This window comes from Anser brachyrhynchus, assembly GCF_964034855.1.
Source record: "Anser brachyrhynchus genome assembly, chromosome: Z".
Lineage (NCBI taxonomy): Eukaryota > Metazoa > Chordata > Aves > Anseriformes > Anatidae > Anser > Anser brachyrhynchus.
The window spans coordinates 42,450,610-42,467,136 of NC_137697.1; the positions used below are offsets into that span (position 1 = coordinate 42,450,610).

Consider the following 16,527-nt stretch of genomic DNA (forward strand, 5'->3'; position numbering starts at 1 on the left):
AATCCAGGCTGTTAGTGAAGGTTATCTCTCTCCAATGCACACACAAACGTAAGACCATTTACAATTAATCTCCATACAGGCAACGTGACTCACGGTCGGTTTAAGAAACTCAATCTGCTGAGTAATTCAAACAGCTTTATTGTTAGTTGTGATGTAATGAAATCAGTCAGTCAACAGTGACAATGCTGTATGAACCTCTCACATTTCAAGCCTAGATTACAGCACTTTACAAGCTGAAGCAATTATTTTCTGCTGCTACTAAATTATTCCCTGTTGTGACAACTAATTTAGTTGATAAAGAACCTTTAAATGAGCTTTCAACTTCCACTGACTTACAAAATAACCAAAAAATTAATTTCTTACCTGCAACCCAAGCTGCATGGCTGTTCTCACAGCTCTCTTACAAAGACCGTAGCAAAAGATTGCCTTGAGCAGTAGGCAATGGCCTGAATTTTGTCATCAAGTAATGAGTCTATCACAAAAATAATGACCACATGGCAGCAGCCTGCTGGATATAAATCCCTCCACTGATTAAAACTGGATTTTGGATCAATATTAAAACAAAAATAAAAATAAACAAAACAGCAACAAACAAAACACAATACTACATGAAAAAAGAGTAGAAAGAAGACAAAGCATCTGTGCTGGTCTCAGTAATCATACAGCAGGATGCAAATTAACACTAAATCATTTTATATTTAAGCAAATGTAAAAAAAACTTACGAAACAGACCACTTAGCTGTGTGCAGTCAGCCACAAACATGCAGTGCCTCACCATGTCCATGGTGAAAGCCTTGTAACGGGAGAGTCCAAGACATAGAAATAGTAAAATAAATGTTCTGTGTTTTGTGAGCTCCCCCCCCTCCCTCTCTGGCCCTGCTCACCCTTTTCTCCCCTAGGGCTTCAGTTCTCAGTTAACATCTCTCCAGCTGAAAATAATTGCCTGCCTCAGAAAGGCGTCTGGGACAGTGTCACCCCTTAATCAGCAGCAGGACAGCTGAGTGACACGAGGCACTTCCACCTCCTCCCCGGAGTAATCGCACTGTCTCTGCAAGGCAGTACCACGCTGTTGAGAATTAAAATGACTTCAGATGTGGTGCTCTGCCCTAATGAGAACCATATTCCAGCAAGGCCCCCCTCCAAAAGCCCACTTCACACTACTGCACCAGCTGCCTATTAGGACTTGGCTTATCAATACGGCTACCGCTGAGGGTCAGTCAGTCCAGCCTGCATGCAAACCTCAGGGAAAATCCATTTGCAGAAATGAACCCACAATGCTTTTGGTATACCTCGATACATACATAATCAGCAATAATCAACTGTGTTATCTCTAAATTTTTATCACAGTGTGAGCATGGTAACAAGCCACAGTAGATTTGCAAGTCGTCATGCCCTCCCTGGCAGAGGCAGGATACCAATAAAACTACCCAGCGTTATAAAACCATGGACAGATTTACAACAAAGGACATTCAAGCAGCTCTCTGCAGACATACCTCAGAAAATAAAACTAGGTATCTATTTCTCAGTGAATTGGAGAGACAGAAAAAAAATGTTTGTAGGCATTACCAATATCCTTGCAGCGGTTATACTGAAAAATAAATTTTGTGAATCAGAGTAACACTAATTTCAGCTTCTATCAACTGCTATAGCTTCACTCTAGGATGAAATGTCAGCATCTAGAAATTGTGCGGGTGCATTTCTTCAAAACAGTCACTGTCTCTTCCCACAGCACACTTGAAAGATAAAATCTAAACATGGTCTTTAACATCCTCACTGTAAAAGAGGCACCAAAATCATCTTTTCTGGCAGGACATGACATGCTTAAATCCCATAATTGTTTCCTGTTATCCACAACAGCCAGTTTTCTGTCCTTCACATCATTAGCCTTCTCAACTTTGTAAACTAACAGGTAGTCCTCCCCCCCCCCCCCCTTCCTTTTTTACCCCATGCCTTTGAGATACACGTTTGCAGCAAGACTTACAGGAAAGCACTCTCAGACACAACAGCCGAACAGTCTGACGCAGCAAGACCACACAGTTCATCTTTAGCTTGCTCTTCCAAATTCTGCTTCTCCTCCTCCTGTGGGGTTCCCTTTCTTCTTGCTCCAAAATACGTCGTAAACTTCCCCAAGAAGGGACCGTGTCTCCCACGTGTGTTTATCTATAAACACTGAGTGCACCAAAGCTCTCCTTCAGGCCCTCAAATGCCTACCTGAACACCACAGCCGTGGTACAGGATTAAAAACATCAATTACGCCTGAACCTGATGGCTTCGGATACTTGCAGGAAATGGAAATCGTTAATTAAGGAAATGACAAACTGTCCTATCCCAGCCCTCAGGTCCCTCCTCTCTTCACTAAAGGAACTACCTAACTTGGTTATATTAGGGTTTGATTGCTGGGATGAGAATTTCAGGGATTGTAGAGCCTTCACATCCTCCTCCACAGCCTCTTATAGATTCAGGCAAACCTCAGCTTGTTGCTACACAAACATTTTTAAAAAGTTCACGTTTCTGTCAAGTGGAGAAGATTAAACTGCTGGTGGTCCACCCCATGCCACAGACACGCAGAAATCTTCAAACCTTTTCAGAAAAGCGTCAGAGAAACAAGTGAAGGATTACAATTTAAGAGTTTTAAAAAGCGAGGAAGAAATGCCTGCTTTGGGAGACCGGAAATAAAGAGTTTTGTATCCTTAAAGCGATCACAGGAACACAGGAAACTTGAGAAGTGGAAAAAACACGGTGACAACATCAGCAGATAGAGAAGCCCTGCCTTGCACAAGTCAGTTTGGGCAAGCCCTTAAATGTGTGAGTCAAGACACAAGCAAGCCAGGGCTGGGAAGGGGAAGCGCCCCGGCGCCCCTGATTTTCAGAGCGCACCCAGAACACTTCCTCAGCGAGGAAGCGTGCCTCCACACCGCCCTGGCCTAACGGGGCCGCTGCCACACCGGGCGCCTCGCAGCGAGACGTGCCTTCCGCTCTGCGGGCGGCCACCCCACCGCCGCGGCCTGTCACGGCCCGGCTGATAGACACGGCTCTGCAAGGCTTTCAAGGGCCGATGCACAGATACTGCATGTGGTAGCGGAGCCCCTGAAAAGACCGTCGTCACCAAGCCCCAAATCCGCCGGTGCTGTGCTGGACACGGTACACCGTGCCCCTCGCCCTGCACGCTTCACCCTTTGGCACGCACCCCGCTGTTGGATCAGTGCGATGAGCCCGGACGGTCTGTGCCAAGGCGGGTGGCTATCTGCAGCACGTAATCTGCAAACAGAGCAGACGGCTACGTATACATTCGTTGGACGCTGTAGGATCAGGAATTCGAGGCACAGGCAAACGTTACATACAATTCTGCTTTGTTCTACGTGTTGGAAATCCTATGCATGCAACTCAATTTACATAGCTCACATGTACTAGTCATTAAAAGTGAACTAAAATACCTACTTTGCTCCATGAATGTAAATATCTCAGCAGTTTGATATGAAATTTTAGATTAAAACAATCTACAAGCAGTTTGGTATTAAAATTTAAAGTGGTTTTAATTCTAACAAAGCCTGTGGGACATAATTGTGTTTATAAGCAAAGCATCAGCTACGCTTTTTATCAACTGCTTTGAAGTAGACGAAGTGAAACATAAAGAATTAAAACTAAATTGTATTTTAGCTACTGCTTTTCTCTTTGAATGAGCAGAAGTAATCATCTGTTTTTATTACAGTTTTGGCCTTTGCATTCTTATACTCGATACAACCCAGGAAACAATAAAGCTGTTTGTTCTAGTACAGGCAGTACCCACCTGACATGTTCTTGTTCACAGCAGTACAAATAGTTCCATCGATGCACTTTCAAAAAATGACTGGTAGAAAAAAATGCAGTGGCTTAAAACTCTGTATTTTTTCCTCTTTGAATGCTGAAATCAGTAGGCATCACTATAGTCAATCTCATAGCAATAAATCTTTTTTTTTTCTACTTCCCGTGAGAATCCTAATGTATGCCGGTATCACAAAGTACAGCTTTTGTAATGCTTATGGCTTTACAGTCAATATTTGATTAATTTTAAATCTACCTAAAGGTTCCACCATGAAGAGAGGGAACTCCACAGGCATTAAAGAATCAACATATCCATAGAGCCTGAATAGATAAGTATACCATTTTAGTATCAACACCACATTTACAATTTTAAAGGGTATGAAGTCTTTAAACTCAAGAATTCAACAACTCACATGCATGTAACCACAAAGGATTTTCATTAGCATAAAAAAAGCCTTAAAACAAACTCCTGAAGTCATTTGAGCGCATCTGAGGGCCTTCTTCAGTCTGTGCAGCAATCACAACCCGACATGAACACCTAAGCAGCCTATGTTTTCTTGGTGTTGTTGGCTGTAATGAAAGCACTACATTAAAAATCTACATTGCTTTTTGCAGACTCAGAGCTAAATCACTAAGAATATTTCAGAAGTCAACAGAAAAATATGCAAATTCTGAACAACACTATCTCAGATAGGTACATCTGTTCCTGTCGAGCTCTACCCAGACACTTCAGGATCTGGATGCCCTCCCTGATCACCCCGACTTCCCAAATGTTACAGTCTGCACTACTTCAGAGCTGCCGCAGCACACCTGGTTGTGCATGTTCAGATCATCAGAACTTCAAGGGTTTGAAGCTGTGCACATAAAATACTGAGCAAACTTCAATACACACTTTCAATACGCTTCACTTCAGAACAGCTCAGTTCCACATCTCCACACATTCCCATCTGCATTTGAGAACATTTCAAATAATATTATTAGGAGCTTGCTTGTGACATAACAGCTTGCACTTACAAAGCTCTTACATGCCCAGGATGGAGTTCTTAAAGCTCATGAAACAATTTTTTAAGACTTCAAAAAAAAAACAAAGTCTTAGTTGCAGATGACAAAAAAACAAACTAACTAACAAGTTTATTATACATAACTGAACACCTGGAAAAAAACACCATAGTATGCACATTTTCCTGATTGCCGCTGTCAGAAATTAGAATCAGGCACAAAAATACGTTTAGCCACAGGAATTGGGAAGGATTTCTTTCCTCAAGCATTGACCCCGTTTACTTTCTGCATGGTACCATAGGTATCGAGTCCTCTCCCTCCCCGATACAGGAGCTGATGAAAAACTCACGGCTTTCATTTTCCGCTGATTAAACACTACAACAAAATTACCCCAGAAAGCAGGTCCATGATTTTGGCCTTTCACTAAAAGCATTCTTTAATCACAACACAAATGACTACCCTCTTCACAGGTGTAACTGGATACACTCACAGACTGTCTTTTATTCAGGTGGAAAGGCAACTTGAACTGATGCTTACTTCAGCCTCAAATGCAATTGTTTTACTGTGGTTAAAAACAAGAGTTGCCAAAACAACAGCTCACGCCTCAGCAACTGAAAAGGAGCTCAGTGAAAGAAATCCACAGATTTCACCCTCAGATGCGTCTTTATTTCGTGACTATTTATATACTGGGACCCATTTTTCAGCTAACTTACGCAACCTTGGAGCTTTCTTTCCTTAGCAGATTGTTAGTGGGTCAACTTGAGCTGTTTGGTATTATATTCCCCCACACCACATTATCATTCTTTTCCGAAATGCTAACGAGCTTGCTTTGGGAGCGGACTTCAACCAGCATGTAGCTACCAGCTTCGTCACTGGCCTGCCACCACCAGCCAAGCCAGCTTGCCTGCAGCACAGCGGGCAGCCTGTATCCTCTCTTGGTCCAGGGGAGTCTCTCTGCTGGCACCAGGGAGCCTGCCCTGGGGCACTTCCACAGAGACCTGACCACGTGAAGCTCAAACCCAGCCTCTCCCACCCTGCTTGCACAGCAGCCAAGCCTCCGGCCTGGGACCAAACACCACCGTCCCTATGGGAGATGCTGGACGTGAACCTCTGGGAACATCAGCTTCGTTCTGCTCAGCATTGCCTTCCCCTCCATACACAGAGAGGCTGCATGAGGGAACCCGCAGAGTGCACTGCTGCAATGCAAAACCCACAACTACACCGCTGCTGAACGAGCCGTCACCGCGTCACACCACGCTGCTGCAAATCTTACAGATTGCAAGTCCTTTAAGACTTGTCCACACAGCAAAATTTTAAGCCAAACAGCTTCAGAGACCCTGAACCAGCTCCACTCATATCTGAGGGAGGAAGTGTTCAAGGACAGGTTGGATGGGGCTTTGGACAGCCTGGTCTACAATCTACCCTGTCCATGGCAAGGGGGTTAGACGAAGTTATCTTTAAGGCCCCTTCCAACCCAAACCACTCCACGATTCTGTCATTCAGCTCTGCCCGTGCCTGCAACCAGGACACCACGTCCCATCAATACAAAAGGAGACCCAGAAACTGCGCATGTCCTCAAGGAGTTTAAGCCTGACACCCCGCTGCAGAATCCTACCCCAAACACAGCCCTGAGGGGACGCCCTCATGCAAGGCACCAGCATCACCCAGTGCGTGCCCCGGTGTCTGCACAGGTCTTCAACCCCCCTTCATCACCGTACACAAGCCATAACCACAAAGCTCCTCCACCTACGTGCCTCCAAAAGGGAAACAACATAAGGATTAAGCAAGAACTTTCACAAGAAGCTATTTGAGCTGCAGAATGGCTGATGGTGTGTAAAAACTGAGAACGCATAGTTATTTTAAAGGTAGGAAGGGATAAATAGGACATGGAAGCAAGACACAGCAAAAAGAAAAAAAAAGCCACTCTGAAGCACAGCATCTTCTAAGTTTGTAAAACATAAAAACAAAGCTGACTCGTCTTAGCACTAGTAACATCCATACATTCACCATACGAGCAAATGAGCCACCCCATCACAAAACAAGCACTGTATCACAAGCATTTTCACATACTGTAGAAAGCATAAGAAATGCAACATAAGCATATATAGCACCAAAAACTGTCCACACTAGTACATACACATTTCAACACAGAGGAGCCCTTGGGCTGTTTCCTGAGACAGAGCAGTGTACTTTTCATCCTCTGACTATTCAGAAAGACAGCCGACTAACCCGAAACCCACCCTTCTGATTCATCAAAGTGGTGGGAAACTCCATAACTATGTCACGGATCCATCTGACACGGTCCTGACATCAGGATGCTCTCTGTGTGCTGCTGCCTTTCAAAAGCGTATCTAGATCCCAAACAGTATGTCCAAGGCTATACGTCACCAGAAAACGTTTTGTTGTTCTCCCACAGAGGCAGTCACGCCATTTCTATCCTCACCTATAGTCAGTATGGATTAGTCCAAAGCAGAACCAAATTTCAGCTGCCCCAAGTAAAAGCACAGAAGAAATACAGCTTTATTTCATCCTTCTTCAGAGCTCCTACTGTGCCAGCCCTGACGTTACAGCACAGCTTTCGACAGCATGACCATGAAATCCACTAGCACATTCAGTATTTCCTTCCATCTCCCCAGGAACGAATCGCAAATAGCGGCAGGTTGGGGGGAGGGTGGGAAGCGGGAAGGATTAAAAAACAAAACAAAAATATAATGGCAGATTATTCCAGCAGTGGGAAACCCCCAGAAAGCGTAACGCCATGCACCCAAGCACCACACGTGAGAATCCCCAACCCAAACAGGGAGCATTTCTCCCGCAGCACTGCTATGCAGCCATCATAGCATGAACCACACGTTAAAGAAAGTGCATATGTGGAAAAGAAGGAGGGAAGGACGTGGAGGTACACCAGGCAGAAGCATGCCCTTCTACGCAATTTGTAAGCTAGCAACCAGCCTGCAGTTTCTGCAGTTACAGCTTGCTCTTCCCACTAGCATAAGGCTTTTGTGTATCAGCCATTACACTGCTTCAGAGTCTGTAATTTCGGGTCTATCTCATCTTCCTCCTCTTTAAAAACTAATTTTATTCAACACAGAAATAGCTATTTTCCCCAAACACTTTTGTCAGAGGCATAAATCTTGCATAACAGACTTCAAGCACAATTCTGGTGCAAAGTACACTAATGTAAATAAATAGCAACTAAATTGGTGGAGTAATGTCAGTGCAGCTATGATCAAAGTCAGACTGCTATCTCCAGAACATTGCATTTGCCCCGAAATGTCATCTCGAAGCCTACCAAATGGGGAAGGGACAGCTGCGTTCCTTATAAAACCTCCACACTCCAAGGAATGTAAATAAGGGATATAGTTAAAACGAAAGACCTAGTTAAAGCCTTACATTTGTAATGTTTAAAAGGTTTTCCCCTCCTTTTTGTATCTTTAATCAAAGGTTATAAATGTTTAAATGATGGCCGTTGCCATGGAAATAGGCAGGCCAGGATCCCTCTGTGGGAACCTCAAAGCCTCCTCCACCGCCTAGCGCTGCGTAATGACAGGGTCACATTAACACCTCTGACTCTCAAAGCCCATTTGTTGCATGGAAATTAACACAGCTGACTCCATTCACCTTCTGCAGGCAAACATTAACTGCTCCTGCTGAACCGACATCCTGCCGCTTTCGCCCCTTCCCGGACACGCGCCCGGTCCACGCCAGCGCCATCGTTTCGGCAGCAGCAAATCCATCCCCAGCACTCTCTGCAAACGCCAACCAGAAACCCAGAGTGCAATGGGATGCTTCACCTGATCAAAGGCATCGCTCCACGATCTGTGAAGATATTTTTTTTTTCCCAAAGCTACTGAAATCCAACAAATTTGCATCCTCTTCTAGACGATGAAGGCATAGCTATGAAAAAAAAACAGAGGCAGACATGCAGCGACAGGAACTGAACTCTCATAAAAGCCAACAATTAAATTAAAGAACAGAAGACAGGCTCTGAATAATGGTTACTTTTTTCCCCTGGTGACTATCAGTGCTAAAGCAGGAAAAAGAAGTTCTTAAAAACCTCAGTGGAATTCCTGATTATCAGCATGCATCATTAGACGTGCAATCAATTTATGCACATGGGAGGCCCATTTCAGGGCAAATGCAAGCAGATACTTCAAAAAAAAATTTTAATCCAGATAAGCAAATTCAATCATTTGAGAATATCTACATATCAGTATCCTCGTACTGTGAGCAAACACTAATCCAAGATTTAATATGCAGGCATTTGATTCGTATAGTATGAACTGTATGTAGAGTTATTTCATTCAGCCTCTGCCAATGCAGTAGTAAATTCCTCCAACATGTGAAGTGTGTGAGAATCAAAATATACTTAGTTACTTATTTGCGTATTTGAAAAAAAATATTTCTGTAGCATCCACCCTCACTGAAGACAATTAGTCAAATATCTTAAACAACCGGAATGCTGTAAATGTATCCATACGGATGGGGTTTTCTTTATTATTATTATTTAATTCTTCTGGGAGATAGAATTGCACAGAGAGGAAAGCTCTTAAGCCTACAAAAAGGCCTGTCTTACATATTTATCATACAATCCCTCAAAACTAATTCCTGTGCAAAGGAAGTGAAATGAAAAGGCCGTTATGTGTCTCACTTACCTAGCAGATAATCAGGATGACCTTTCAGAGCAGTTTATCAATTCCACTGACACCTGGAGTAAAGACATCGTCATATTCAACTGGACAGTGAACTTATTTCAGTAGGGCCCAGCATGTAGGCTTGTTAACGGCAAATTTTTGACAACCCCAATAATTTTGAGAACAAAAAGATGGTTATCCTCTCTCACCTAAATAAGTCTAGATTTTAACAGGAAAAATAAATAAATGTAATTCTTACTCTTGTTCAATTGACTGATAGTTTTCAGTGACTTTGCCTTTTTTTTTTAAAACTAGTTCTGACAAAGGTGTTAATTTTCTTTACACCTGGAGTTGTGATGGATGACTCACTTTCTGACAAATGGATCCTTCAGGTAGGGTAGATCTGCAAGACAAATACAGAGGGGGAATCTGTGTGCATATACATATGCATCTTTAGCAAATCCTTAGAAATTATGCAACTGCCGAGCAGAAACAAGAACGCCTAAGTCTTTGCCTCTCGTCACTTTATGCACTTTTTGATAAAAAACACAACAGAAGTGTGGGAGAGAAGAAAGCTCTGCTAGCCCGACATCACTCCAGCAGACTTCTGCATCCGAAACGACAACCGAGAGCATTACTGAGCTTTTGTACTCACTCCAGATTTTCTATTGATGAATTCTGGGAGAAGCTGGGAGGGTGCACTCGGGCGGGACCCCCATCGCACAGGTAAATCTCTGCAGGTGTACCCCAAAGGCAGTGACGCTGCACCACGCAGATGCCTGAGAGGGGTCTGGGCCATCGATTGCGAGCTCCTGCCTGCAGCAGGCTCCTCTGTTTTCAAAGGCTTTGCAGACAACTGTTACTGCACTCAAATCAAATACAGATTTACGGGCAGAAACATCTCACAAGCCACACTGCGACGTCTGGCAAGAATTAGGAAGGCCACAAGGAGAATACAAGCTGCGGCTTACAGGGAAGCATAGTAAATGTACTGTTAGGTCAGGCTGGAAAAAAACCGAGTGTCCAAAAGCCTGTCCATATTTCCTTCTCTCTCCCAGCCGCACCAGCAGGTCCGGTGGGAGGCATACCCTCCTTCCACAAACCGTGTCTTTCCAGCACCCCAAAAAGGTGGTTTCACCGAGCGGGCATGTTCTCCTTGTGCTAACAGCTGGGGCTTCGCTTGCCATAGGTGATCCAATACGCAGCTCCTGAATAAACTCAAGCACTTACGGATAAGGTAAAGCGCACAGAAGGTTATTTTTAATATACAATATTGATGCATGTTCTTTTCGCTCCGGATTAAGAAGCGGCTAGAGATCCAGAGAACAAGCCAGCGCTACCCACGTGCACGTGACAGCTTCACACACCACCGGGCACAGCAGGTTTATTCTTTCCTACTTCCACAGGTTGCAACAGAACACATTTCACAGAGTTAAATTACCACATCTCACGTGTCCTCACAGAAACTTCATACAGCCTATGCTATTACTAAATGATGTAAGAAACAGCTAGCTGCTTCTGAAGCCATTCCAACTTGGGAGTTTAACCACTGCAAGCCTAAGGAAAGCCAAGCACAACCTCACGGATCTGGTTTATGACATACATTCATAGGACACTTCTTTGAGGACAAAGTCTGCATAGTTCCACTCTCCCCAAAGCACATCAAATTTAAAATGAGAATTGAAACATAAATCCAAGACCTTTCACATCTCCAGGCCTCTCCCCTACATCCTGCATTGTTTTTCCAGTAACAGCCAACTATAATGTATTATCTCTTTCAGTGAAAATGAGAACAAAGACATTCTTTAAAAAGAAAAAAAATTAGCCTCCACTTTTCTATGCGTCCCTTTGTATATACAATGACAAAGTTCAGAGAGCATCATTTGTTTATGAAAAAAAAAATCAAGCACAACTGAGCATATACATATAAAAAGCAATCATCTGGGGCACAAATAATGCCTGCTTTATATCAGGGGAAGGAGGAAAAACTCAGCAGAAACACAGCTACAGGCTGCCCTGGAAAACCACTCCCGAACAAAGCGAGAACTATAATCACGTTTCATGCATTTCTCCCCCTTTTCCTCCCACCCCGCCACTCGCGGGGCAGGCGGTACCTCCCCAAGGCGCCTCGCCTTGCTCCTGCAGTCCCCCTCCCGCATGAGGGCGAAGGGCTTGCAGGAGCTCCTGCTCCCCTGCCCGCTCTCCCAGCAGAAACACACGCCTCTATACGCCCTGCCCCGCTTTGCACATCATCTTCTGTCCCCCAGCCCAGCGAGCAGATGCACTCAGGACCCCTTGGATTCCCAGCCCAATAACCCCAGGCGCTCCCGGTCACCTCCATGGAAGAGCTCCATCACGTACAAGTCCAGCGGGCACGCACATCACCCTCTTCCTCCTCCTCCTCCTCACGGCGCCGAAAGCATGCTCTGAGGACAGCCGCAGACAAGTGGCACGCAGCCGGCCTGCCCTCGCAACGAGGCCAACAGGTACTGATTTCGCAGCACGGCGTTCAATCCTCTTTGGCCTGCCTCATATATAGGCTAATACTAATTTTTTAAGAGGATCAAGGCAGAAAGTGCCTCACGGATAATGGGTTCACTGCTGTACACGAACGGAGAGAAAGAGAAACAAGTGGAAGAGGCAGGAAAGACTGCAAGATGATCATTATTTCCATATCGTTAACAAACTTGGGCAAAACCTCATACAAGGTTTTCAATTAACTTTATTTATTGCCCTCAGAAGACTTTCTTATCTGCTCACACTGATAGCCCAAGTTCGTGTTAATTTGCCACCTGTTTTGTTTCCCCTTAGTACTTGTAGACTATGTACTTATAGCTCAAGTGTGCTGCTTTGTGCTTTGAAACACCTACCGTCAAAAACATGGGATCTGCAGTGCTGCCAACATGCATGCCCCCTCACAGCAAATATTATATAAAAATATATATTTACATATTTTTTCCTACCTCTCTCACTCTCCTCCCTATTCACAAAGTGCCAACAGGATCAAAAATAAATGTCTGTTTATTGATTCATGCCATTTTCCGAAATCTGCCCGTGCTGCCAGTCCTGCTAGCTCTCCAGGCGGCAGGGCATCAGCATCCTTTCAGCACTCGCAGGCTCCACGAGGCATGGGATGCCAAAAAGCCACTCTGCGGCCGCTTTGTCCCCCTGGAACTCAAGACCCTGGAGAAACCAGCAGGACCTCCCCTGCTCTTTTTGTTACGCTTCCACCCATCTTCCTTAGAGGCTCAGAGCATAGGGCTGCGTAAAGCCAGGTGATGACAGCCTTACAAAAAGCTTCATCATCATCATCATCAGAGAAACAGAGAGTGAGAAAGGATGAGGGGCAGAGCTTCAGAGAGAGCACAACCAGGTGCGGAAGGCAGGAGCACGTACAGGTGTGCCCCTCGTGGGCCAGCCAGCCGCCCAGCTGGGCACGCCTTTCTGCAGCACGTAGCAGCAGGGGACCAGGCACAACACACAACATCCCCGAGGTGTTCGGTATCACCACAGTAATGAAGACTGAACGCTCATCTTAAACTTCCAGCACAGGAATTTATATGCAGGCGCTAAAATAAGAGAAAGAACCTGTGAAGGATGCACAAGGGAAGTTTATGATCTGCTTCCCTTCTTTTTGTTGCCACCCCTAAAACACCACCCTCTCTGTCATGTGCTACCAGGAACACACTCCTCTGTTTCATGAGTTTTTCCAAAACTAAGCCATGGTGAAGAATTATCTTGCGGCTGTGTCTTTAATTAAACTTTAGAGGAAGGCGTAGTAGGGTAGCATCCATTCACATATAACACTTCCATGGTCACACGCCTTCAGAAATGACTTCTCAACTCATTTAAATCGCAGAATAATTTGAGTTTTTGCAAGATCCAACATTTGGAAGCATCAAAGGCTTACAAGAAGTGTTACTAAACCTTGGCAATTACATCTTCCTTCCCTCACCACTATCCATTTCAAGCTACCTTTGCACAGCACAAGCAGGGATAACCCATCTCATCCTTGAACTCTGATGAGAAATGACTTGCTATGGATCTACGCAACCCGGCGACAGGGCATCAGCCCGACCCTCACCCTCACGGGACCTCAGCCTACGTGTTATAACGCCGCACCGGCGCGCAGCTGCAGCCATGCAGGCGGGCTCAGGAAAGGTTATCGAGTGTTTCGTGTGACAGCTGTTTGCACTGGGGGAGGAGAGGACCTCGATTCATAACACCAGCGAAGGGAAGGCAGCGCAGCACATCAGGGGACACCTCCGAGCACACCTGTACACACACTGCCCAGAAAAGCTGCGAATCGGCCCCGCAGCTCTGAGCCAGATCCGTCCTCAAACGCTGACAGCACATGCTGCTTTCACCGGGGAAGGAGCTACCACCCTCCCCACCAGCCACCCAGGCCTTTTGTTTCTTTTTCAAACAACACAAAAAGGAGACAGAAAATTCAGCAGCGGACCTGTCTGGGTAAGCGTGAGTGCAGGCAGCTTTTGCCAACACCCTCAGCGCATCTCCTGGTGCACACAGCATAACTGCTTTTGGGGGGTGTGTGCATTATTTGCTCTTCTGGCCAAGCAGTCCCACTGGAGGCAGGCTTCATCTGCCAACACCGCTCCACACCAGCAAAGCCTGGTTTCTTCCCTTGACCAGCATGCACGCAGACACCTTGCCGCCTTGCTGCTCGCTTGCTTCTGGGGGCAGCGGAGCTGCCTGAAGGGCGCCGAGCACCCACCCGCACCCTGCCAACGCCACCTCATGGCCCGTGGGGCTGGGGTCGTGCGGGCCTTGCAGGGGGGCAAGCACAGACGGATGGCACCGGTGGGAGCAGGAGGAGGGCAGGGAGGTGTCTGGGAGCACAGCCGGCAAGAAGGCGCCGGGGAGCCAACAAGTGCCCGCCTGGGGTGGCAGCCACGAAATGGAGACGGGCTCTCACGGAGCCTCGTCCCGCCGGGCGCCCGCAGCAGGGAGGGGACACCCGGGGACACCCGGGGACACCGCGGGGCGAGCAGCAGCCGCCCCCCCCGCCCCACGGCGGCCGCAGCAGGTGCAGCGCCCCCGGCCCACGCGTGCCCGTGGACGGGGGGGCTCCCCGACACAGGCCCCGGCACCCACCTCGGCTCGGCCCGGCGGCTGCGACCGCCCTGCTCCGGCTCCGGCTGCGGCTGCGGCTCCTCCGTGTCCGAGCCCTGTCTCCTACGGCGGCCCCGCAGCCTGCCCCCCGCGCCGGGCGCTGCTACCTGCGGCGGCGCGGAGCCGAGCGGGGCTGGGCCGGGCCGGGCCGGGCTGCGGGGGGTGTGTGGGGGCTGCCCGCGCCCGCCTCGCCCGGCCCCCGCCCGCCTCGGCGCCTCCCCGCCGCGGGGTGGGCCCCGGCAGCCCCCTCCTCCTCCCGGCGGCGGGGGCGAGGGGCGAGGAGGAGGAGGAGGAGGAGGAGGAGGAGGAAAGGGGGAGGGCCCGGTGCCCGCGTGTAACAAGTTTGGGTTGCCCCGCAGTATGGCGGCCGCCCGGCTTTTATTTTTATTCCCCCCGTACGGCGACAGGCTAGGTCCAATACCTACGATTTGTGTTGAGTACGGCAGAGAAACACCATCAAAATGAACTTACTTAGTAAACACGGCCGCTTGCAGCGCAGTCGTGGTGCTTAACCCCAGCTGAAGATCGTTTAGGTGCAAGGCAAGACATGGCCACCTTGGTATTTCGGGGCCTCGGAAGGTGCAGGGTTTTACAGGAGGGTGCTAACAGGGCCGGAGCAGTTTGTAATTACATGGTGTACACTGGGAAACCCGCTTTCCCCCTCTGCATTTTAAAGCGGTCGTTTGTCCTAGGCCAGCTTAACGCTGGGCAGCCAGCGTCTGTCGCACCGCCGGCATCGCTCGAGATCACAAACCATCAGGGCACCAGACCCGGGCCTCGGGAAGCGAGCACCACGGCCAGACAGAAGGAGAGGATGGGGAGATGCTGTCCTCTGGACAGGGCGAGCAGCACGTCCGACAATTTACCTGTCAGCAGCGTGGAAAAGGATCGCGTAGCTGGGCTGGAAAATCCCCAGTGTAAATAACAGTGGCAGGATAAAAAATCCGTATGGCATATCATATTTTATTTGGGGAATTTGCTGCAATTTATGCCGGCAAACGAGTAAGCTGCATCTCCTCTGGGACTGGCTGCTGGTATTAATAGACCAGCAAAACCTTTCTAGCGTAGACAAGGCTAAGCAACTCCTGAGGGATACAGCTATGAAATGATATTCCGAGGGAAGAAACAAAGATGTTTCTTAATCCCTTTTGCATTGTACGATTTCCAGGCTGAGGCAGTTCTTAGCATAGAGTAGGAAAATCACAGGGGTTTTGTCAGGTTTCCCCAGGGAGCCCCCGCTCTGTACAGGCTTCCCCAAACCCAGAGCAGTACAAAGGAATGGGAGCGAAGGCTAGCACCCAGGCAAAATGCCCACTGCTGCCACTGTCTCTGTCCGGGTTAGATTTCGTGACCTTTAAGAGTGGAGCTGTTCATCTGTATAGCATAGTTTTCAGTTTCCGTCCTCGGTAAAGCTTGTGGAGTTTTTTGGTATGTCTCACAGACTGAAAGGTCGGATGTGAAACAGGGTATTGGTGTCTTAATTCAGAATCTCCCTTCAAGTAAAATGTGTTACCAACAGGGATTTGTTGAGACACAGAAAAAGCCCTAACAAAAATGGGAACGTTAGACAAGCAGCAGTGATTACACCACTCATAATTCCTATCAGTTCCCATGTTAACATCTTTCACAGTACTTAAACACAAATGGCTTCCTAGACACGATGGACTTAAATCTGGGAGGTTTTCCAGAGATCTGTAACATTAGTCTGGATTGCATGTGAACTAGTGGTATAGGGCTAAAGACACTGATCCTCACAGTAATTATAACTGAATTTGTTTTGCTAAAAATGATCAGCATCTGTCAAATACTACATGCTGCAGCAGTGAGATCATATAATGAACAGCTATTAATGAATGTCCAGAGCAACTTTATAATGGGTATTCCAAAGATATGCATGAAACATGCTTTTTAAAAGCTCCATTAAAAGTATAATAAAATATAATCTTCAAAAGTACATATA

General features: G+C 46.9%; 1 protein-coding gene across 3 annotated transcripts in view; it reads right to left on the reverse strand.

Moving 5' to 3' along the window:
- Nucleotides 1-14,833, reverse strand: part of SEMA4D (semaphorin 4D) — a 95,554-nt gene extending 80,721 nt beyond the window's left edge. For 2 of the 3 annotated variants that reach the window (XM_080575120.1, XM_080575117.1), the window contains exon 1: nt 14,550-14,833. The gene's annotated coding sequence lies outside the window, so the exon portion shown is untranslated. Of the gene's footprint in view, nt 1-8,594; nt 8,698-9,455; nt 9,502-14,549 lie in introns of those variants that run through there. The other variant, XM_080575118.1, reaches the window with a different exon arrangement.
- Between the last annotated feature and the right edge of the window lie 1,694 nt (nt 14,834-16,527).